At 40.6% G+C, this 23,932-nt stretch overlaps 1 protein-coding gene and 1 long non-coding RNA gene across 2 annotated transcripts in view; one reads left to right on the top strand and one right to left on the bottom strand.

Moving 5' to 3' along the window:
* The window catches only part of eif3hb (eukaryotic translation initiation factor 3, subunit H, b), a 76,307-nt gene that overhangs the window by 31,325 nt on the left and 21,050 nt on the right, over window positions 1–23,932 (bottom strand). The window lies entirely within an intron of this gene.
* On the top strand, window positions 598–22,837 carry LOC124375917. Its single transcript, XR_006923743.1, has 3 exons — window positions 598–994; window positions 18,559–18,751; window positions 19,020–22,837. It is a non-coding gene; the product is annotated as an uncharacterized LOC124375917 (long non-coding RNA).

The following is a 23,932-nucleotide window of genomic DNA, read 5'->3' as shown; positions in this document are numbered from 1 at the left end:
TATAACGTAGCTAATTACTGGACATTATCTGAGAATCTGGCAGGCTAATGATTAAGTAACAGGACAGAAGTCTGTTGAACAGTATGGAAGAGTCTGTATATGGATACACAAATGCTACAAGTTACCAGCTTGTTTCTGACTTAACGCTTATCAAAAAGTACACATCTGATGAGGGAAAACTTTCACTAATCCTCTGTTTGCAGGATTCATTGCTGCTCACTACATCAACACAGAAGGAAAGTGATGATTAGCCTTACGCCAACACTTGCACCCGGTTTCAGGTTCTACAAACCAGCAGCATTAACAGCAACATGCACATAAAGGAGGAGGATGAGAATGGAGGTCCTTGTGCTCACTGTCATTTGTCTGTTTTAAATAAGATCAGTATCACCACAGGAAGCAGGAGTTAGAAGGCAGCACTAGCACCAAGGCTGCTTTCCCCCTGAACTAAAGAGCTACAGCTCCATCTAGTGAAAGAGCCTTTCTCACTGAGGAAAGCAAATTCGACAGCAACAACTTCCTGTGCTCGTGAAATCTGTAACGACCAGCAGACGACCGGAATGGGTGGATCTGCACAAGACCAAGGTTGCAGCTGTTGCAGTGCCGCTCCATAGAGGAAGTGGATCTCTTTCACAACAAGTCATCAGTATGTCTACACCTCCTAATCTTAGTTCATCCCAGGACACAGGGACGTAACCCTCGGTGTTGGGATGCAGCTCAGGAAAGCTGCAGGAACACGGGTCTAAATCTGGAGACGAGGAGGGAAGTGTATATCCTCTTCTCATCCGCCATGCTCCCTGCTTCCTAATTACACATCACAAGCCCCTGCTTGCCTGTCAATCAGCTGTCTACAGAGCGACAAGCTGTGTCTTCAAACAAGGAAGGAGTAGGACAATCCGATCCTTACCTCCCTGGTGTCTAAGTTTGTTGGTGCAGCAGAGGTGTGTGGGTGTGGAGACGGAGAACGCGTTTCAGCTCCGAGCGGTCCTCACAAGTATGTGAAAACACTCGTGTTCACTTAGTTCAGAGGCAAAATAAATAAATAAATGCCGCTTCTTTTTAAGCATTCTGTATAATACTGCACTTGTAACTTTGCAATTTATTTAACTAGATAATACACCATAAAACCTGCAAAAGAACAAGCGTGGGCAAAATTCAATGCACCGAGTGGTGATAAGCGGTTCACACTCAATACACATCGATCACGCTCGTCTAACACACCCCCCAACAGGCGAGACTGATGTAATGGGCAGGGACGTGAACGGAAGCAAAATAACATTTTTAGCTCGCTGAAAAGAAAATGACAGGTAATTGATATATATTGTGAATATCTATGGAAAATAATCGGGGTAAGGGTGTGAAAAGTTAAAAACTCAAAGCACTTTTGTACGTCGCTGCGGATAAGGGCGTCTGCTAAATGCCGCAAATGTAAATGTAAATGTATGAAAAGTTCAGAGGAGGTTCAAAGGAACGGAGGAGCTAGAATTACCCTGCCTTCACACCCTGCTAGCAAAGCGACAAACTGACAGGCAGCCGTGTCATTTCCTTTCCTGAGTCAGCAGCACACGAACAAAACAACAAACGCCACAAATGAAATCCTGACTGAGATTTTGTGAGGTAGAAAAGCAACAAATCTAATTTAATTCTACAAATTTTTTCAGGGGGTGAGACTGCAATTCTCTACTCATCACTTCAATTTCATCCTTGGTTTGGTTTCAATTCAACATTGATTAGAGAACAAAAATGAAGAATCTACAATTATAGCGTTATTTAGGAAAAAAAATTATATATGTATGTATGTATGTAAATACGTACGTACGTGTGTGTGTGTATTTTAGATAGATAGATAGATAGATAGATAGATAGATAGATAGATAGATAGATAGATAGATAGATAGATAGATAGATAGATAGATAGATAGATATGTGCAAATATACATTTTTTTCTACAGATTCTGCTTTTCAATCAGCAGCAAATTCTTAAAATGCACATTGTGTTTTCGAAAACGTGATGGATGGAAGATACAATGTCTACAGCAGCCCCTGCAAGGATTTTCCACCGCTTTCAAGTCCAGCCTCTGTGTAGCATCTGAAATCAGGTTTTGATTGGCCTCTCTAAGCTGGTATGCCCAACTGATCAGACTCTAAATTAGCTGATGTGCTGAGCCCATGGCTCTGGAAGCCCTTTTCATACAGCTCTGATCACAACAGAATTTGCTATACTACATTGCAAAGATTTTATTTACTTTTGCAAGACAACAAAACCAAGTGTAAGGGAGTTCCGTGAGTAGGGGGAAAAAAAAAAAACAAGCACACACACACACACGCACGCACACACACACACACACACGACTGTACACTGTAGAACCGGCTTCCTGTTGTCTGAAATATTTTCCGAATAACAGCAAATATACAAAACGTGCTTTTTTCATTTACCTCACTTTTTTTTCACCCACCCAGACTAGCCCACAGCTTCCCACAGTTAGATAACTAGCCCTCCCAACGCCGAAAACCCAAGGCATGTACACTGGCATCGTTGATTTTTCATGTTTGTCGTGCAATATGAATGGAGTCGCAAAGAAAAATTGGTTGAGACATGAGAAATGAGAGAACTCCAAGGTTGCAGGGCTGACCCAGAGCAGCCATCTCGTCCAGTCTAACCCGAGCAGGCTTCGGTAAACATCTTACATCAGTCATCGAGCTCTGTTTTCTGTCAGAAGGACATGCCCTATTCTGTAGACGCCCTCAGGGGCCCCTGCAACCAAAACACACCACAGTAATGTTTAAACTCTGTTTGCAATGAGGAAGGGAAGGACACCAGAGAAGCGCTTGGGTAAAGATGAGCATTATTTCGGAAGAGAGAAATTAGGAAGAGCAGCACATATGAGACAAAGTCCAAAGAAGGAAATCAACGTGGTCAGATAAAGACAGTCATCAAGAACATTAACCAAAACTCGTGGTCATTTCTTGTACAAGTTATGATGTTATAAAGCCAAGTTTTTTTTTTTTTTTACTGAAAATGGGATAAGGCTGTGAACCAGTGGTGGACAGAAACAACGTAAATGTAATTTTAAGTATCTGTACTTTACTGACGCATTTCCATTCGGAAATTCCGTTCCATTTCACTACATTTCAAAGTCAATTATCTGAATTTTTATTCAAATAACTTTTTGGGAAACTAGTGGTGGATTTTTATTTATGGGTGGATAAAATCTTATCTGGTCAACCTCTGTTTTGAACCTGTTTTGATCGTCACTAAAGGAGCTAAAAAGAAGGTTTTGGGCCAATAATTTGAATAATTTATATTTCTAGATTGATGTCCTAAAGAGTAGCATGAGTTTTTTTTCGCATAAACAGAGTTGATTAAGTAGGAGTCTTGTGACAAAAATGATAATAGGAACATTATAGCCATAATAAATACTTAGTACTTTGGTCACTTAAGGACATTTGAAAGCAAATACAGTGGAACCCGGTTATGTCGATGTCCTAGGGGGTTGCCATAAAGCATCGAGATAACCGATGATCGAGATAAACGAAAATCAAAATGGCGGCAATATATTAACGTGCTTGAAATTTCTTTATATACATGATGTGCGTTAATAAATGAGAATGTGCATGCACGTGTTTTTGGAGGGGTTTTTACACAACAGCGATGCCCGATTTGTTTGATGAAGGCATGCTATAAAAATACATACAGTACATGTTTGTTAACTGTCAGGAATCCACCTGCCACGCCCCCTTTGGCAGGTGCTTTCTCGGCCGCTTTCTCTGAAGCTCCCGGCTTGAATCGCGCACATATGGTGCTCGTTTAGCATCATCACCAGCTCCTATTTAAACTTCCACACTCTCACTGTCCGTTATTGTTGGTATATGTTGGTTCACGGCGGTCGTTGTTATCGCTCATGCGTATCCCGGTACGTGCCTTCCCACCGGCACTCTCTCAATGGCTGCTCTTTTCTTCCCAAAGTGCATTGCGGATTCCCCCAATCCTGCCGTTGTTCATTCTATGCTTTTGCTGCTCATCCCACGTTCTCCCGTGTGCTGTTCAGCGCCGCGCTTCTACTTTCGCCTCCCATTCATCGCATAACATTTAACAACAAAAGGCATATGTGCACTAACTAACAGCATAGATTTACCAGTATACAATACAACACCTGTAGCAGCTGTAAGACTTGATTTTTCCGCCACTTTCGCGAGTTCTTCTGCGGCTGCACCGAGATAACTGACGTTAAATGGCAATTTTTTTCCCCTTGTGCTCGAGATATTAGGGTTCGGCGACATAAAAAAAGTCGACATAACCGATAAAAAATGCTTAGACAAAGCGAGAATTTGGCGGTTCCACTTCAAAAACGTCAAATTAATAGGGTTGTCGAGATAACCGAGGTCGAGATAAGTGGGTTCCACTGTACTTTTACTTGAGTGAATATTAAAAATGAAGCACTTTTCATTTGACCTGCTGCATCTCTACTTTAACTTTTATATGATTCATGTACTTCATTCACCACTGCTGTAAACTGATACACACATACAGAGATGTCTTTCCACACCCATCTCGGTCTACAAAAAATAAATAAATAAATAAATAAATAAATAACGATTGGAAAATGCTCACAGGTGAAGAGAAAGTAAATCCCAAAACGTATAGCCATAAAAATTGCTAGTAAAATCATTAAAGCTACTAAGCAACTCAATAGGGTGAATTTGGACTATAAGTTAAACAGTAATGACTTAGAACTACAATGGGGATCACCTGTTCTGCATTTAAGCAGCAATCAGGTACCAATAACGATAAAACTAGGATGAATGGACATGGGTGCCACCGAGATCAGGTTCCCTTATGAGTCTTTTTCCTCTCAATGTTTCTTCCTTATACTACCTCAGTGAGTATTTTTCTTGCCACTGTTACCACTGGGTTGCTCTTTAGGGACAAGCTTATAGGCACTAATGTGTAACCTTACATTTTTTTAACCTATTTGTCTCTTTAAAGCTGATTTGGGACCATGTCTATTGTTAAAAGTGCTATATTTTATATTATATATATATATATATATATATATATAAAAATAAAAAAAAAACTTAATTCATTCATTCATAGTCATTAAATCCTGTATTTTTCAGGGTAGTAATCATCAACCAGAAGATCTAAATCAACTGCAGACAAATGTGGAGTCATATGTGTGGCCTTGAATGATGAGGAGCTACTGCTTAAGGTTACTCGGTTTTATCCCAAATCCCTGTTCAGTTTGTACTGGTGGATTCAGGAGAAACAAAGCCAGTAACCATGGAAAAAAAGCAGATTAGTAACAAATACAAAACTACAACGAGTGTGCTTAAATTGACTCCGGGGGCAGGGACGCACTCTGTTAGTAGTCTGGAAAGTTAAAGAAAACCAAATGAGGGCCAGTGAGCAGAAGATTTTCTGCATGTTTTCCCCAAAAGATAGAAAAAGTTTAAAACACCCAGATCCCCACGCACCAGGCACAGATTGACTCGAGTAATGTTCACTGGAGCTTTGTTCTAGCGGCTTTAACTCCACAAAAGTTGCGAGAACACATGGACCAAGGAAATCCAGATTTCGCACAAACAAGTCCCCGATGGTACAGTACAGCAAATATTTACACCATTTACGCTGGACACATTAAACAAAGCATTGCATTTTTAATAATGAAATTAAAATGCGATTCGGGGTCCTTTCATCTGTGGCCTTTCAGGGTTAATAAGAGCTTATTAGCAAATCGGTAGAAGGGTAAAATAGTTGCAAGGTTGCAGTGTATGCAAATACGGCAAAATTTGTACCAAATGCTGATTGGAAGGTTGTGTTCACACTGTGTGACGAGACGAATGGGAGTTCCAGTAGTGGGATGAAAAACCTGGTGCAGACATTACAGTGTTTAAATTATGTCCGGTCCTCACAGCTAACCTAATGCAAAGCTGTGTTAACAAGATGATTCCTCTTTGCTATTCACAAACAGGCTCTAGACAGCTTTCTGATTACAGACATCTGTCGAGGAGCTCTCTGGCCACAGGGGATGAAAAGCATCAAAACATCCACAGCATATGCAGCTATGACATGACTTGATTAGACATTCTGGCAGCCCTTTTCTCTTCACAACATAGGAATTAGAAGTGATCGAACCACAACATTTATCCCATGAATGCTGTGTCATGGTGGGCTTTTTTTTTCCCAGTCTCCCCCTTGCTCATCAACACACCTTTGTCTGATTAGCTCCGAGCAGTGGAAGCAGCAGAGGAGGCGGAGGTAGCATTGGCTTGAAAGCTGGTCATTAACGGCATTAGTCCTTCTATCCTCTTTGTCATCACGGGGCGAAACAAACTCTTTTAGGCAGCTTTCCATGCTGTTCTTTCCTTAGTGCTCAGTCGAACGACTCGTGTGAGCGATGGGGACCGCCGCACTTAGTGCATGCTGCGCACAGATTAGTTTATCGCAAGACACAGACATCGCGAACACACTCAAAGGCTTGCGTCCTCAATCCTGACACGCAACCTTTGCCTTTCTCGGCGCAAGCTCCAACTAAAACCCCTCCGTGCAAGGAGTGTGGGAACGATGCGTACAAGAGCCTCCGAATCTGGGCCAGGACACATACTGAGCGGTAAAGTTTTCCAACAAATACACCACACAAAAGCTTACACCAGGGATCTACTTCTGCTGATCTGATCTAAACCAGCAATCCCATGGGGAAAGCAGAAGTAATTTCGCTGATGGCACTCGACTCTTCAAAACAAACCCGAGGAGATAAACACGGATCAATGAATAATTCCGAGCTAATGCAAGACTCTTGATATGCAAACAGCGGCTCTGAAAAGTGTCAGTCTTTTGATTCCCTGATGGGGGGAAAAAAAAAATTGAAGGAATAAAAGACAACGGTGTCATATTGAACCCTTGGCTATGCAATGATTAGTCAAGCCACACACCTTTGATATACAACCACTAGCAGACCTTCACTTTGTTCCTCAGGCCATGGCCTGGAATAGACTTGCCTCAGGGCAGGAGGCAACCCAGGAACAATGAGACAGCTTAGAAACGCCAGCCTTGTGGACGCTCATTACCGACCCAGAGCCATCCTCCAGGCCAGACCGGCGTGCAAGAAAAAAGCTGAGGTAGCATAAGCAAAAAGAGAGGCAAACAGCCTGAAGGTGGATGGGATGAGCAGAGAAAGAGAAAAAGCAAGTTGTTAGACAGCAGACAAGAGAGTGAGCAAAACATTTCAAAGCTAATGCTTCTGAGGTGTGGTTGCAGAAGGATCGGAGGAGAATGGCCCCAGGATGATCTGATCTAACATGAGATTAACTGCGATTCGAATCTGTGCCGCAAGACTATACAGGGGAATTGCTGCACACCACACGCCAAAGAGATGGTGGAAGGAAAAAAAGCCACGTGCCAGCAGTTTGTTGAGCAGCTACTCATTAGACAGAGCGTTGATTTACAAACCTTGAATTTTACGATGTCGGGTCAGTGGAGTAGGAAACAAAGGACCTGCCTAACTAATAAAACCACAAACCGAAAAAGTTCTGAAATAAGTATTTCAATGCTGAAATTTTGATAGATACGGACAATGAATAAATAAACAAACAAACAAGAAGGCAGTAATACTTTACTGATACACGCATGGCTATGACATTGACACAGGGGATTATAAGCCTGAATAATGCATCTGTGTATTGAAAAGTCTAAGGGCAACCTGGACTGAAGTAACCAGGAACATCATTCCATCACTAATCCAGCTGCAACTCTTATGAAAAAAACTCCTGCGCAAATAACACGCACCATATTTTTATTATTGCACTTGAAACAAAAAAAACAAGGTTGCAGCATCAGTTTGACCGACCGTGGCTGGCCATATCTTATCCGAGTCATATTTTTTTGCTTTCCAAAGCAAGATGATGACAGAAATGTCGAGAGGCCACTCAATGGAAAATGAAATGGAAACCTCACCAACAAGTACCGCGGTGTATTCAACAGCTCTGTAGACACTTACCTGAGAAATCATTCAGCTGAGTAAGTTTGAACCTAATATAGAACTTTTGTGCAACCCAAACAGAAAATCCATCAGCAATATTCCATCATCTCTTAAACACCATATTCCTCTTTATATAACTCTTACATTAACTGTGCCGGAGCAATTTTCATTAAGTTACACATAATAGTGTGAGGGAGAAGAAGAAAAAAAAGACCAGACAAGCAGCCTTTTTTTTTTTTTTTTTTTTAAATTCACCTTCTACTCTGCAGCATTTATCATGCAAATGTCACTAGTACAGGATCTCTGACGGGATGGAAGAATTGGATAGCTTTTCTGTAGTCGGCTACCGAGAAAATTATCTCTGCTAGGTGCAAGACATTCTGCTGTGTTCAGCGCTGAAATACCGAACCACTTTGCGTTTAGTGAAGCCTCCTGCATGCGCATTTCAACAAGTAAGCGCTGCGTTCAAGCAGGTTCAAGAGGACACACCCTCCTTATCGAAAAGGCAAAGAGAAACGCTTTTCTAGACTCTTGGGCATCTCTGTATGTGCTGAAAATGGTGTCATGGCATAAAATGTGTCAGCATTTGAGTTCATCTTCAGAGCCTGGAAATGGTGCTACTAAAGTTAAATTGGGCAGTAGCAAGCACATGAATTGAAAATTAAATATTCAAATACATAAAAAAATTCCAATCAACTATTGCTCCCATTTAAAGGTGATAATAGTGGTGTCAAACATACAAGATACAAACTAAGACTAGAACAATGAAGGATCTATTTTGCCCACCGAATGTATTTATAATCGGTTTAATATGGTAAAATCACCTTGTGGCCTGTAATTGAATTTAAATTTCTAAGATGGCGAGGGACTTGATAGGCCAAAACAGTCAATTGGACTTGACCAACACTGCATGCAGTTCTACTTCAGCAACCTTAAAAAAATCTGACTGTGGATCCAAAATAACTCATTTACTGGTTTCTCAGCAATGAGCTATAAAATACTGATATTTTTACCTACTTCAGTATTTTGAGCTTTTGTATCCGACTTGAATCCTCAGGTTTCCACATAAGCATTTAATTCCTTAATATAGTGTCTGGGGTTAGTTTTCCAATAAATTGGTGAAAAGGTAGAGAAGGATTGTATTAAATGCTGGAGATACGTTGTAGGCCGAACTGTCCAACTGTTACACCCCACTTTTTATTGTGTTTACCACATATACCACCAGTTACGTTCATTTTGGTTTTGCCTTGTAACACCATACAATGTGAAAAAGTCCAGTGGGGTGGCATATGTCCGTTTTCTATGCAATATACCCATCTGGACATGTAATAAGATGAATGCCACTGATCTATATTGTTTACTTCAATAATTCAATAAAAAAAATAATTAATACAAAAATGTCTAACTATTGCATTCTGGACCGATAACAAAAAGAAACTTAAAGAAATCATATTTTTCTTTTCTTCTAGAGCTTTGTGATTGACAGACAGGAATTACATAAGCCAAAGGCACCCCTCATGACATTGGAGTTTGCTTTATCAAGTGAAATTTTGGCCTAACTTATTGTGAGATAAAAAAAAAAAACTGTGTGTAGACCAGAGTGACAACCCGTATCTAAATACAAAACTACATCCACAGCCCAGATCATCTGAGTCATATACACCCAAGACTTGAACTATAGTGTTGCACACAAAGACTCCCACACGTGTTTTCAACCAAGAGACGTCAGAAGAACAAAAGCCCCTCAAAAAGAAAAGAAGTACGTTTGAAATCAACACTTCTAATTTCAACATCCAGCTGTAAAAATGATCCAAGGAGCTGGAACTATTCATCATCTAATAACATTCCACTATGAATGGCGACATTAAAATGAATAGAATCAATTCAATCATTAGTGGCAAGTACTCATTACCAAAATCCCATGATCCTGATCTGATCAAATTCTAGTTGGATAAGATTTCTGCATTGAAATTACCATGTCTTTGTCCACGAATGGTGGCAGAACACCTGCATGAATGAAACGATCACGATTAAGCCACACGTTGTAGCCTTACCAGGGGAACATGTGGCAGAACTGTTGTAAGGGTTTCTGAGTTTGTGTTACTTTACAGTTCATTAGTGGCGGTTCGGATCACATTATGCTTTTTAAATCACGGATCGGGCCATTTTTTCGAATGGGGAGGAGACCAATATAATTTGCTTTTCCGTTTATGACAAGAAAAGTCACAGCAAGGAAATGCTCGCATACATGCGATTTGATTGGCGGGATTTGATTCCGCCCCTCCGCTAGCAGTCGTTGTTGACTGATTAACACGTCCCGTTCACGTGAACACATGAAGACATTAAAAAGTAAGATCGCCAGGAAAAAAAAAAAAAAAACCTTCTGTGGTTGTTTAATAATAAAGATTAATAATAAGCAATGCATCCGCGGTTCAGTGTGTGCCGAACCACGAGTCGTGAACAACCGCGATCTGTTGGACCGCTGCAATTCATATATTTATATAGTATTTTCCATTGTAAGTGAACCGCCCTCTGCTGAACCATCATACCTATGCAGAGTTCTTCTAAATGTTGCCAAAAAAGTTGAAAGCACACAATTAGAGTTGACAACGTACTTGCATGATGCGGCTTTAAAATTCATTGGAGACACAAACCTGTTCCAGAATCACAATGCGAGCAAAGTAAGTTCCATGAAGACATGGCACACTAAAACACTGAACATTATTTTGTGTACATTTTTCCTGTATTATCTATTTGTATCTTAATAGAGAGACTGAATAATAAATATGGATGGTTATTAAAACTTTGCTAACATATCAAAGCTGGTGGTGGCCTCAGACTTTTGCGCCAGACTGTATATACACACGATACGAGCATTCGAATCAACAGTAGCGTCTGTTCCAATGGCAAAGAAAAATAATGCATGTAAATAAAATTTGTACTTTTTTGTAGAAGAAGGAAAAGTTGTACAGGCTGTACCAAAGCAGACAATGTAGACAAGAGAGGTTTGGTGGTTGTGCCTATGGCGGTAACAATTCTTCACTGTTTAACAGCAGGTGCTATACAGCACACATCCTCAGAGAACGGTGTGTTCCCACTTAGTTCCATTTGTCTCTGTGGGTGAAGATACATGGTGACCTGACTACCGCTGGTTCCCTTGGGGCCTTTCTGAGTCCAGATTCTGACTACCGTTGACGATGCGCGAAGTGTCTGGGTTTAGGGAAGCCGTGCATAGGGCCTTTCACTACGAGCAGCCTCGCATTTAAATAATCAATAAGATAAGAAAGTAGCGGTTGGGCTTCACGGAGGGGGAAGACTCATAAATCAGGGGACGGCGTCTACAATTTTTTAAGCTGCACATGACAGAGCGTATCCATTTTTCTATCCTCGGCATCTCATCTCTAACTGGTGTTTATTCTCTTTTACAAGGCCAACAAAAAAATAAATAAATTTTAAATCATCAAGCGAATCTGCCAGCTCAGGATTGCTTGACTAGTCGGCTGAGTACAAATTAAACAAGAAGCCTAAATTTAAATAACCTTTAACTGATCCAGTGTTGATTATAATCACAAAGATCATTCACACAATGTCTAATCACATTTTCGATGAGGAAATAAGAGCCTCGGCTCATTCCTGACAGCAGGAAGCCGCAATCTTTAAATAACACATATTTATGTGTTTATCAGAAAAGCACGCGCCCGTCTTCGGTTTTCTCTCTGTACACGGAGACTAGATTTTTTTTTTGGTGGTGCCACACTGCCACCTTTTGGAGCATGGTGGTACTCTGGAGATATAACGCAGCTCTTAACCTTCTTTAATCCCCAGGATCAAAACAAACACCATCCACTTTGGCTATTTGAAGGCATCCATTCATGTCTTTATTATCCCTGTTGTTCTCTCAAACACGCCAGTGGAAGTGCGCAATTGAGAGGCAAAGTCATATTTCATGTCGCGTGAAGATTTCGATCGCCGTTACAGGCATGCAAACTGGTCCCAGTGCGAGAGGTTGTGTCCGTCAGTCAGAGCGGTTAATAACAGCGGCGATGACGCCCCTACATCACAGCGCAAACCTTATTTGTTCGGCTGCCTCACATCCCCTTTTCTTAGGCTCGAACAACAAACCTGCTAATTAGGTTCTTGCAAAGCGAACAGCAGTATTAATGCGCAATCTTTTCCGTCGAGGCCACGCCACGAGCATCTGAGGCTTAAGAGCGTACTGTAATTACTACCGCTGATAAATCCAGTTAATGAAAAAGAGCCAGGCCGGAGGCTCCAGGGAGGTTCAGAGCAGAGGAAGTGCTACTAGTGGCAAAGTCATACAAGTCTCATTTTAAGGATTATCTGCAGAATCATGGGCCCTCTGATCAGACCAGCAGTTCGCACGTGGCCTTTCAGTGACCGTTTGTGATCGAATCTTTTTATCTGAAGGTGGTTGCAAAATCAAGGCAACGTGATTGCAAAAAAAGGACCATCACTAGCTAGGTAGTGCAATCACGCCGCTTTCGCCAGAAACAGTTAATCAAATTCAGAACCAGGCCATATTCTCAGGACTGGTCGATGAAGACTTTGCACATTCCATCAAAAGCAGCCTGTAAAGCATTTTGAGCAGCTACTGTTCAGTTAAACACATTTCTTGTGCTTCCATAAAAAAAAAAAAGGAAAATAAAAAATAAATAAATAAAAAAAAAAACCTTTTGTCCAAATTATAGCAAAGTAAAAAAAAAACTTAAAAGAAAACATTTATTTATATATACTTATATATTATATATATATATATATATATATATATATATATATATATATATATATATAAATTATTTTTTTTTTTCCTTCACTTTTTTTTTTGTTAGCCGAAGCACAGGCACACAAGGTCAGTGTTAGCATTTCTCTAACACACAAATGCAGCTATAATGAATCTGACCACAGTGCACAAGGCTTTAACTTGCTGGGATTGTGTAATGTTGTTAAAGCATACTATTTGTTTTTGGATGAATTGTTCACATTACTGCAGAGACACATCTCGGTAAAAAGTGTGTGTGTGGGGGGACACACACAGCACATTTACTATATCATCAGGTCTAAATATACTGATGCTATTCTCTCTACTATATTTAGCCTGCACAGATACACCGATACCTCTTTGACCACCTGCCCGATATTGCTTTGGTCCCCCTTTTGTTGCCAAAACGGCCCTGATCCATCGAGCATTAACAACATTAACTTCAGCAAGTTGAGCTACAGGAAATCGTCTGTTGGACGGGACCACACAGACCAAACTTCACTACCCGTGTGCATCACTGAGCCTCGGCCCCCCCCCCACGCCCCTGTCGCCGGTTCACCACTGTTCCTTCCTTGGAGCACTTTTGATAGATGCTGAGCACTGCAGACCAGTAACATCCCACACGAGCTGCAGTTTTAGAGACGCTCTGACCCAGTCGTCTAAACATCACAATTTGTCAAACTCGCTAAAAATCCTTACACTCGGCCATTTCCCCTGCTTCTAACACGTCAACTGTGAGGACAAAATGTTCACTTGTTGCCTAATATACAGTATCCCACCCACTAACACATGCCATTATAAAGAAATATTCAGTGTTATTTACTTGTTATTCACCTGTTGTTATAATATCATTATTATGCTTAATCGGTATATTTTTTGCATCTAGTTTCAGACAAAATCCCAAGCTTTTAACTGAAAGAAAACGAAACCTCAATTCGACAGGATATCATGAGCAGAGCGCAGTAAGTGACATCAAATCAATATGACCGCTCACAACATGAAGAATGAACAGAAAACAAATGAAAGTAAACGAATAATAAACGTCACACTTCTCACTAATAAATAAGATATTGTAGATAAAAGCATTCGCTTCAGATCAAATCAACACTCAGACATTCACTCGTTAAATCTATAACTGCCTATAACAGTTCAAAGTTTTGGAGATATAGTTGTCGAAAACAAAATACAAACATGGAGGAGTCTCTTTTTCCTTTGCACCTGGAACACATTGGGATTGAAGTGATGTAAATTTCCGACTTCTTACTTCTAAAGTAGCTTTAGTTCCCTTTATCAGAATTAACCAACATCTCATGAAACACTATATACACAGCAAGAGTTTATGAGGGGGAGGTGCATATACACCGAAACCATATACACTTGTACAGTCGGATGTTTGAAAACCAACATCTGCAAAGGAAATGGAATGCTGAAATCATCTGTGCATCTCTGAGACATATGGGGACCGTGTGGTCATGTAGGACAACAACTGACTGATGTTACAAATGACGTGGTCCTACTATCGCTCACAGAACATATAAATCCTAAACCTCAGGATCTAAACAGTTGCTCTCCACACCTCTGTCTATCAGTGTAACTTGGGGGAAAAAAAGAAAAAAAATCATCTGTTGTTGGTCTCTTGCAGTGTCGGTCAAACGTCTTTTTCCTGTGTGAGTAGGTGGTGCTTGGCCATGTTTAGAAACAAAAACAGTCTGTAACACATGCAGAAATCTGGATCGCAGGACATCGGAACACAGACAATATCTATGAGATATGATATGATAAGAGTAAGTTGCTTTATACGTGTCACATGTACTTTAAAGCACAGTTAAATTCTTTCTTCGTAAGGGGTTTAAGGGCCTTGCTCAAGGGCCCCAAAAGTGGCAGCTTGGCGATACCAGGGCTAAAACCCCCGACCTTCTGATCAAAAGCCTTAATCACTGAGCTGTACTGAGAAATGCAAAGACAACCAGCTTTGTTTAATTTGCTTATAACTGAAGTCTTGGAACAGGGGTTATGAGTCATTGAGCATTTTGCCTGATCAAGTATCAATGACACGAAACATCACGGAGTAGAAAAATAAATGCCGGAAAGTTTAAATAACAACAGATTCGTACAACATTTGTCGTGACTTTCCCATCCGAAAATCTCATCCTAAACTTTTTGTATTTGCTTTTGTCAGAAACATTGTCAAAATTGTCTGTTGAATCGAAATGGTCTGCGGTCACTGTGTATTTGCTAAAGTGATGACTTTCTTTAATGGTCTAATGGCCTGCTGTATAGCAGACGTAGGTTAGCTGGACCATGTCACACTCATCTGCTGTTCCAAATGACCACGAGCACACAGAGTATCAAAGATCAGCCATTCAGTCTTCTACCTCCATTAATCAGAACCAGTATCGAGCAGGGAGGATGGAAGATTGTGAACAGGGAAGCTATGAACAAGCAGACAGACAAGTGAGTAAAAGAGACAGAGCAGGAGAAAAGGAAGGAGAAGAAAAGGAAGGAGAATGTTTAAATATGACACTAATGTATACACTCCTAATGGTTGGCATCCGCAATGCGGTACTCAATTCTGTGAACATTGGGCTTAACGTGGATGTGATGCGAGAGCATTTCTACCATACTTAAAAAGCTTAGTTAAAAGGGGCCTGCAATGGAGGTGACAATTTGCCTCAGTTTTTCAGTATTTTTTCCTTCCATTTTTAAATTCAAACTCTCAAGAAAAGGTTAATGCTCCACTGATCTGGACCTCTTTTTAGGAACCAAAGCATGCATTTGTTACTATTATTCACTTTTACAGCTTCGACAAATCAGCTGGATAGGAAAATGTAGCGAATAAACTCCAATAAATCATCCAGAGATTCGGGTTTGTATGTTGCGTGAACCGCAGTAACAAAAGTTACGTATATAGTTCAGGATTGCTGTTTAATAATGACAAAACATTCACTATTTATGGCCTCAATGTAGCGCAATGTAAAAATCTTAAATGATGAATGGATATCAGAAAGCATGACTGACCAGAATTTCTCACTAGAAAAGTTATGTAATTACACATGACAGAACTTTATAAGACCAAGTGCTTCAAATGTGTTAGTTTTTTTTATGTTCTGACTGAACGCACTTTTAAGAGTTTCAGTCTTATCAAATATAACGCAAACAGATTTACTCTTCTCTCAAACATTCATCAGCACATTTTCTTAATTGTGTTAATTGCACACATCCTGCAGACGCCCTACACAGAGATTGCTAGTGTATCAAAGTTTTACAGCTTAGAAAGTTTCAACTACAGTTTGGGTCTTTTAAAAGAAGATAAACGTTTAATAACGAATTATTCTTCTGCATTTCAAGCCCCTGGTTCCAAACTTTTGACAAGGCCGAGCTGTTGCCTGAACTTTCCCCACCACTGTGCCTGTTAGCAAAGAGCACTCCTCCTATTAAGTCAGATAAACAAACTCCACTGCGTCGGTTAGCCATTTCCCCCGATCCGAACGCCCCCACAGGCCACAGTATCCTCGGGTCAGCGGCAACTCCTCATCAAAATGAAAGCGTTTGCTCTGGGAAAGAGACAAGGTGAAGGAAAAGACCCGACAGGCTCCTGCTCGCCATTTCAAATGCACTAATAAATAAGGCAATTTCCTAGCGAGGGGTGGACGGTGAAGGCGCTCTGTTTGCTCATTAAGGAGCGAATTTATAACTTTTTTGCAGCTTGTATAGTTCAAGGCCTAGTGCATTGCTTATGAGGGCTGTTTAAATACTCATTAGGCTCCATCACTTGTCCAGACACAGCACAGGCTGAGGCGCACGTGAACACCAGAAGAACAGCGAGCGAGGGGAAGCAGAGAGCCGTATCGACTTTTCTTCCCATTAAACATCGTGTTAATCATCAGTGATTAACATTTCATTATGTTTCACATTAACACGCGCCCACACACATTCATATAGACTTTAGAGCAGCTCAGGTGAAAATATGTCGAAGCAAGGGAACCTGAGTGTGTCAGCGTGTTAATAAGTACATAGTCTCGAGACTCCTCCGTCTTCGCCTGAAGCGGAGTTCATCGAGTGCTTGGTGTGTATAGATTCGCTCCTATGTGTACCTCCAGTCCTAAATACGTGCTGACACGGACATCAATCACACCACTCTAATAACAACACGCTATCCAACAGTGAAAAATTACTTTAGAATGCATTACTTCGCATGAATACGCTAAATGCATTATTGAATACCAAATCGCTAGGGGTACAACAATACAGCATAACGTATTAGATTGCTCGATACGAGGCTCTTGATTCGATGTGTGTAATAAACATTTTTAGCCCATGTTCTCTATTCGGAAAAAGCAACTTCCTCATTGGCTTTAGTCGGCAGAGGTGACGAGAGATCAAAAATAAATAAATAACCGCTATTCTGGAGAAGGCCAACGCTTATTGACTGGCGCAGTACCTCAAGAAACAAAATCGCAAAAACTCTACAGCAGGGGCGTCCAATCTTTTTTAACAAATGGCCAGTGCGGGTGCAGGTTTTCATTCCAACCAAGCAAGTCCACACCAAATTCTATTCTATTGTATTCTAACACACAGTAATGAGTTGCTAAGATTTTGAATGAATCCCAAAACAAGAAAAACAAGGCATATATTGAGGTATTGTGGCACTCACGCAAAGCATCACAACATGCGAGATGATCATTACACCCCTGAAGGTGAGCTTTATAGCAGACATCTTTCTGACTTTTAAAACATTTATTACGTATGAATATTACCTCAGCACAAAGCCTCTGTATGCACAGCTCTAAAGCACATACCGCATCATCTCAACGATTTCCCCTCCTCTCTCTTTCTTATGTTTTCTCTCCCTCAGGAACAACATGGCCTCAACCCATTATATTTTTTAATAATGCCCCGTTGCTCTGCGCTCTCCTGCCTGAGGCGCGGCCCGTTTCCCTGGCTACACCTGCATGTTCGCGCACCATAAAAAGCCAAGCAAATAGAGCACGCTCTCACGCTCCATCTCTCTCTCCCTCTCTCTCTTAACAAGCCCGTTCTTCCTATCATCCGCACACGAGCTGATGAGGCACCGCTCTGTGGATGAGCTCAATAAAAACCCATGCTCCAATACAGGAGTTCAGCTGAATTACACCACAATTCTCCACGCTTTTTACTGGCCTTATTGACAATGACATTTTTCTACTTTAGTGATCATCGAAGAGCTGGCAGGTGGTAAACTTGGGAACGGCAGAGAAAAGCCAGGCAGGGTGCTAAAACACAAAGCACCGAGTTGCAGGAAACGGTAAAAGACAACACATGAGCAGTCAAGGCTGCAGTATTTCTCTTCAATGAATGTCACGGTATTAAAAACTGGGTGAAGCAGAACACGATGATTGGCGTGTCTGGTAAAGTTCAGCCTGGCTGCCGATAGCTCTTGTGATTTATTCGATGTAAATTTAAGGTTCCTGCACATGAAACATTTCACATATATATGGGACGTTTAGGAGCGAGTTATAAAAACCTTCAAGTATATTTAACATTTAGAGCATTTTCCTTTTTCTACCCTTTAGGTTCCCATTACATTAGATATCTAAATATAAGCCAGTAATCAAAACAGACGGCTCATCTTAGTATGCAGTCGGACGGCTTAGTATGCTTCAACTACAAATCAGTAACCCATTTTATATTTAACATCAGATCTGATTGATCATTCCCAGCCTGCATAAACATTGATAGCATGCAGTTAGTCTACACACACGATTTAAATGGTGAAAACTATATTAATGAAATCATTCATTTATTCTAATGCTTATTCAGGCCGGTCTCTGGAGGTCCAGGGTCTAACTCCTGGAATACTAGAAGCAAGGCAGGAATGCACCCCGAACAGGATGATAATCCACCTCAGAACTCTATGCACAGAAGGGATGTGCATCTCCATAACGAAGGCCCATGGGATACGCTCGATGCACAGCCAATGATAAGACACTTATGAAGCAGACACCGATGCGATGTAATACGCTTCACCCCTCTTACGATGCAGTGCAATCCGATTTCATAATGCAATGATTCAATGCAATACAATGAAATTGAAAAATAAATACGATGCTATGCAATTCAATATGGTACAAATAGTTCATTTTTATTTCTTTGATTCAGGCAGACAGCAAATAATCAATTTACTTATTTTTTTTTATATTTAAAGTGGCAGGATTTCGTAGTGGGAAAAAAAGAAAGAAGGTTAAATAAAACCAGACCTTTTTTTCTTGTTCTGTCTCCAGAAAGATGCAGCTCTACCTCTGCCATGTTGATCTATGTACCATGTGACTCCAAGGACACGCCTGGATCTCCGTAGTGTTGTGATACGCCATATTCGCGTAGCAGCAGTGGTGCCGAGAGAACGCGCTCGAGAAACGGTTTAGCGAGGAGAAATCAATCCGCATACAAGGTATTGTCCACAAACAAACGGTCACTTTCTAAATGCGTATAAATGGTCAGTTTCTAAATAAGTATAGCAAATCTAATAATTATAAATAAAGAAATCAGTTTTTACAGATGCAAATATGTTAAAAACAATGCAAACGCTTGTAACCGATGCGCACTGGAATGGTTTCGAAGGGTGGGAGAAAACTTAAAAACAAGACAAAGAAGGGCACAGTGAGAGCATGCAAAATTTGCATGCAAAAATCTGAGCTCAGGATCAAAGCAGGAAACTTGTAGCCACGAGGAAGCAAAGCAACCTGCAGCACCAGTGTGTCCCCAATCGAATGCTGACGACGTACGAAAGAATCGGTTACTTTTAATTATGTCGTAGAGATTTGATGCATTATTAAACTTCCCAAATGCAAACAAATCAAGACAATGTAAGAAATGGGGTGGAGGGAAAAAAATATTTTTTCTATGACAAAAAAAATAAACCGATTACAGAAAACGCTGAGCATTCAAGAACAATGGTGGGTCACCAATTTTCTGTGGATTTGTGGCTAAAATAATAACGCTGAACTTTCCTACGCTCATTTTGACCACACACATTCCCACCCCAAGTTCTCAACCCCAGGACAGCGTGGTTACAGTGTGAAGGCCATGGCAGCAAAATTTACTAATTGAGCTGGCAGAAACGTTTCTGCCTCGTACTGTGACTCCAGCAGCTCACTTCCAATGCCAATTTAACTGAGAACATATGCCAAGCTGTTATGACAGGTCAATGCCTGAGTGTGCATGAAATAATAATGAGCAATTATGCCAAGAACGAGGGCAATTACCTTGTGTGTTACCTTGTGTGGTATAAATCAGGACTTAAGCGTTTCTTGTTGTTTTAAGGGATTTCCCTGCTCTAATGAAAGTGCTTCGGGATGGGATGGAGTAGGAGGTAGCTGAGAAGCTGTACGAGATGTGCTACAGTGCCGGATGAGATGAGACGCTAGACTATCGAGAGCAACGGGGCTCCATGAATGGCGCTCAGAAGCCGTTAAATAAGGAGGCAACAAAGTGCAGAACGACGTAAATAAAGTCAGCGGGTGTCGTCTTTTCTCTTTCTCTCCTTCTTCGCTCCAGCTGAGTTAAGGATTCTTTCCTGGAAAAGTCTGTTCGCCCTAAAGACAACATAATCCTGCCATGCACCCTTGAAGTAAAATAAATAAATAAAGCAAAAAAGTTCGGAGGCTTCGATATGCAGCAGATGGATAACAATTGTACTTGTGCTGGGATTCCAACAGCTTTCCTGCTAAACCGTTTCCCAGCACTTCCGGAGTATTCCGTTAGCTGACGAAGCACCGATCTTCACTTCACCACACGTCGAATGGCTTTAGCAATACCTTTATTTCGTACGAACAGCATTGCGACTATCAAGGAGTTGGTTTCCTTATCGCTGAACTCGCTAAATGCTTACAGAATCCATAGCCTGTAAAATTCCTTCCAAAGTGAATTCATGCTGAAATGTACGCCTGGTGAAATGCTGTCACGAGTGAGCAATTAATGGTTAGATACATGAAAGAAGAAAGCATTTGTTACTGTGAGGCTCTAAGTGTAATGGGAAGCGTAGCTGGAAATTTTCAAATGATGACAATTAAAAAAAAAAATAATAAAAAAATTTCAACATTCTATTCGCAAAGTAAAACAATTTTAATATTATGGCCATTTCACAAACTTGCAAATGCAAAACTCTTATTCATGCAGCTGAATGTACTGTACCTTCCTCGTGGAATACAAAGATTGACTAACACTAAAGATCAACACTAAAAGAACTGTTCCAGCATGACCATGTCCCCAATGCCATGAATACATGTTTGGCGTGAAAGAACTCGAGCCCTGACCTCAACTTTACTAAACAAACCCCAGTGCTCCAAAGAAAAATACCACGCCCTCGCTCAGATTTCTAGTAGAAATCATTATATACTGCATTTTCATACCCAATGCTTTGTTTCCCCTGAAACAAAAAAGCTAATATCCCAGTCATCATCCCAGAAAGTTTCTCACATCGGGCTTAATATTTACACATCAAGTCATACTGAAAGATTGTAGAAATCCAAGTAGATTAACTTTAAGCTTCAAAGTAGTCTATTGAAAAGAGCCTGCTTTATTGTCAAGAGACAGCAAGTTCAAATCCCATTGTCAGAACTCAAAAAGCTAAACAAAAAAAAGAATGAGAAGATCACTGGGATAGACATGGATCATGAGAAAATCATGTAGATCATGAGTTCAATCTAATTATACCACCAGGAGCTAATCTGTGGGTACCTGTAAACTTGTGTATTTGGAAGAATGCAGACTGCACTATCCTCTGGTTATGTTACACTACTCTGAGAAAGCACATGTTAACCTTCATCCTCCTTTTTATTAGCTGTTGCATTGAGCTGGTAAGAACTGGGAGGTGACCATTTGGGAAAAACGAGAGAAATATAAAAAGGTTTCTGGCTACTAAAGTTTTTCCTTTATTTTTAGTCCTTTTCTATGTAAACACTAGGATTATACTGTGCAATGTGACAGTATCCCAATACTACACTCTCACTGTTTCATACACACCTAATAATTGCCAGCACTTCACAAGAACTGGATCTGTTTTAATGATTTTTGTGGGTGACTTTGTTTAGCTTCTCTTCACTAGTGTGTGAAGGTTCAGCCCATTCCTGTTCCTCTGATGTTTTAAGATAGAAGTGATTTTTAAATACTTTCCAAAAGGTATTTTTGCATTAGGACAGCAATGGATCTGTGCTTCCAATAGAAGAATAGAATAGAATAAAATCTGCCTGTGTGTGTGTATGCATGTGTGTGTGTGTGTGCTTAGATTACAAAGTGTCATAATCCCTATTTTTCCTTCTCTCTCTCTCTCTCTCTCTCCTTTGTCTTCTCTTTTTGTCTATAACACTCAGAAGATGATGAGGTCCACTTTTCCCCTGCAGAGGAACATATGATGCTTACCTGTATCTCTGTGTGTGTGTGTGTGTGTGTGTGTGTGTGTGTGTGTGTGTGTGTGTGTGTGTGTGTGTGTGTGCGCGCGCGCATGCAGTTGTGTGTCTATGTATGGAAAGAAAAAAGATAAAAGAGAGAGTGGCCTAGACAGTAACATCCACTCAGAGCTGAATCGTATTTTCCTTTCAGAACTGTGCTCCTTCAATGCGAAGGTATTTTTCAAATCTCATAACTAAACACACGTTCAAGTCTGCAAGGACATAACTGTCGCTGAGGTGGAGGCAGAATAGTGCAGTTTTGATTTGCTGAAGTCAAGTCTTTGGTCTGCAGCAGCCTCAAATATCGACAGCAAGAACATTGAAGCGTTTTCATCATTATTACTGCACTTGTTGACTTGTGTGAGAAATTGACAGAATCATATTTATTATATATTTTTTTTTAAATACAAGTAAACAAGGCTTGTTGTATCCCACTAATTATTACTACATTATATTAAAATACTACTGCAAACATTTATATAAGTCGTGTTCTGCTGATTTTACACAGAGCAGAGTCTAACTGTTCATTTGAATTTCAAGTATGAATATAAAGGAACAGAAAAAACTTTAACTAGTGTTGAATTCTGAAGGTTTAGTGACTTCAATGTGTGTGTGTGTGTGTGTGTGTGTGTGTGTGTGTGTGTGTGTGTGTGTGTGTGTGCGCGCAGGTTTTGAGGTGGTATCAAAAGGTTTTAAGACTAGTTATGTAACACGCCAACAGATGGCAGCACAAGGCTGCACGCACAGTCACCGGGAGCACAGACCTTCATAAGTCCTGTGTACATCGGCAGCCATGCAACCGGTGCTGTTCTGACCACGTGCGTTACCAAGTCTGCTATTCTGACCACGTAAGCAGTCTGTCACCGAGCTCTCCTCACACAAAAAAAAAAAGAAGGCAGATAAATAAAGTATAAAAACTATATATGAATATATGAGGATATAAAGATATATGAGGATATATATACATATATATATATATATATATATATATATATATATATATATATATATATATATATATACACAAAAAAAATGCTTATGGCAGTGTGCAGTTAAACAGTAAACAACAGTAAACAAGTTAAGCATATTTTTTGATTGTCCATAAAGTGTCCGTGTGCGGTCTGGTGTGGTGTACAGTGTCCAAAAGTGTCCGTGTGCAGTAAGGTGTGGTGTAAAGTGTCCTTGTGTGGAATGGTGTGGTATAAAAAAAAAGAATATAAAAAATATGAAATGTAAAGTGCACTGTGCTGTGCAAGTCCAGTGTCAAGTGTCGTAGCACGAAAAGTGAGATATGTGCAGGGAAAAAAAGGTCTGATGATGGAGAGAGTGGGCCAGTTTTTTTTTATATCCTGGGTGTTTCCTGGTTTAAACTCCGAATGGCCTGCGGGAAGAAGCTCCTCCTCATTCTCTCTGTGTTCGCTTTCAGGGAGTGGAAGCGTTTCCCCGAACGCAAAAGATAAAAGAGTTCATTATTGGGATGGCTGAGGTCCTTCACAATCTTCCTGGCTCTGGTCCGGCACCGCGTGCTGTAGATGTCCTGCAGGTCAGGGAGCTCGGTGTGGATGGTACATTCAGCTGAACGCACCACCCTCTGGAGGGCTTGCCTGTACTGCATGGTGCTTTTCCCGAACCAGGAAGTGATGCTACCCGTCAGAACGCTCTCAATGGTGCAAGTGTAAAAAGTCTTTAGCACCTGAGAGGGTAGTTTAAAGTCCCTTAAGCATCTCAGGTGGTACAGACGTTGCCGG

This window comes from Silurus meridionalis, chromosome 22 (assembly GCF_014805685.1).
Source record: "Silurus meridionalis isolate SWU-2019-XX chromosome 22, ASM1480568v1, whole genome shotgun sequence".
Taxonomy (NCBI): Eukaryota; Metazoa; Chordata; class Actinopteri; order Siluriformes; family Siluridae; genus Silurus; species Silurus meridionalis.
Note: the sequence above shows the minus strand (reverse complement) of the source record. Positions and strands in the feature narration are given on the sequence as shown.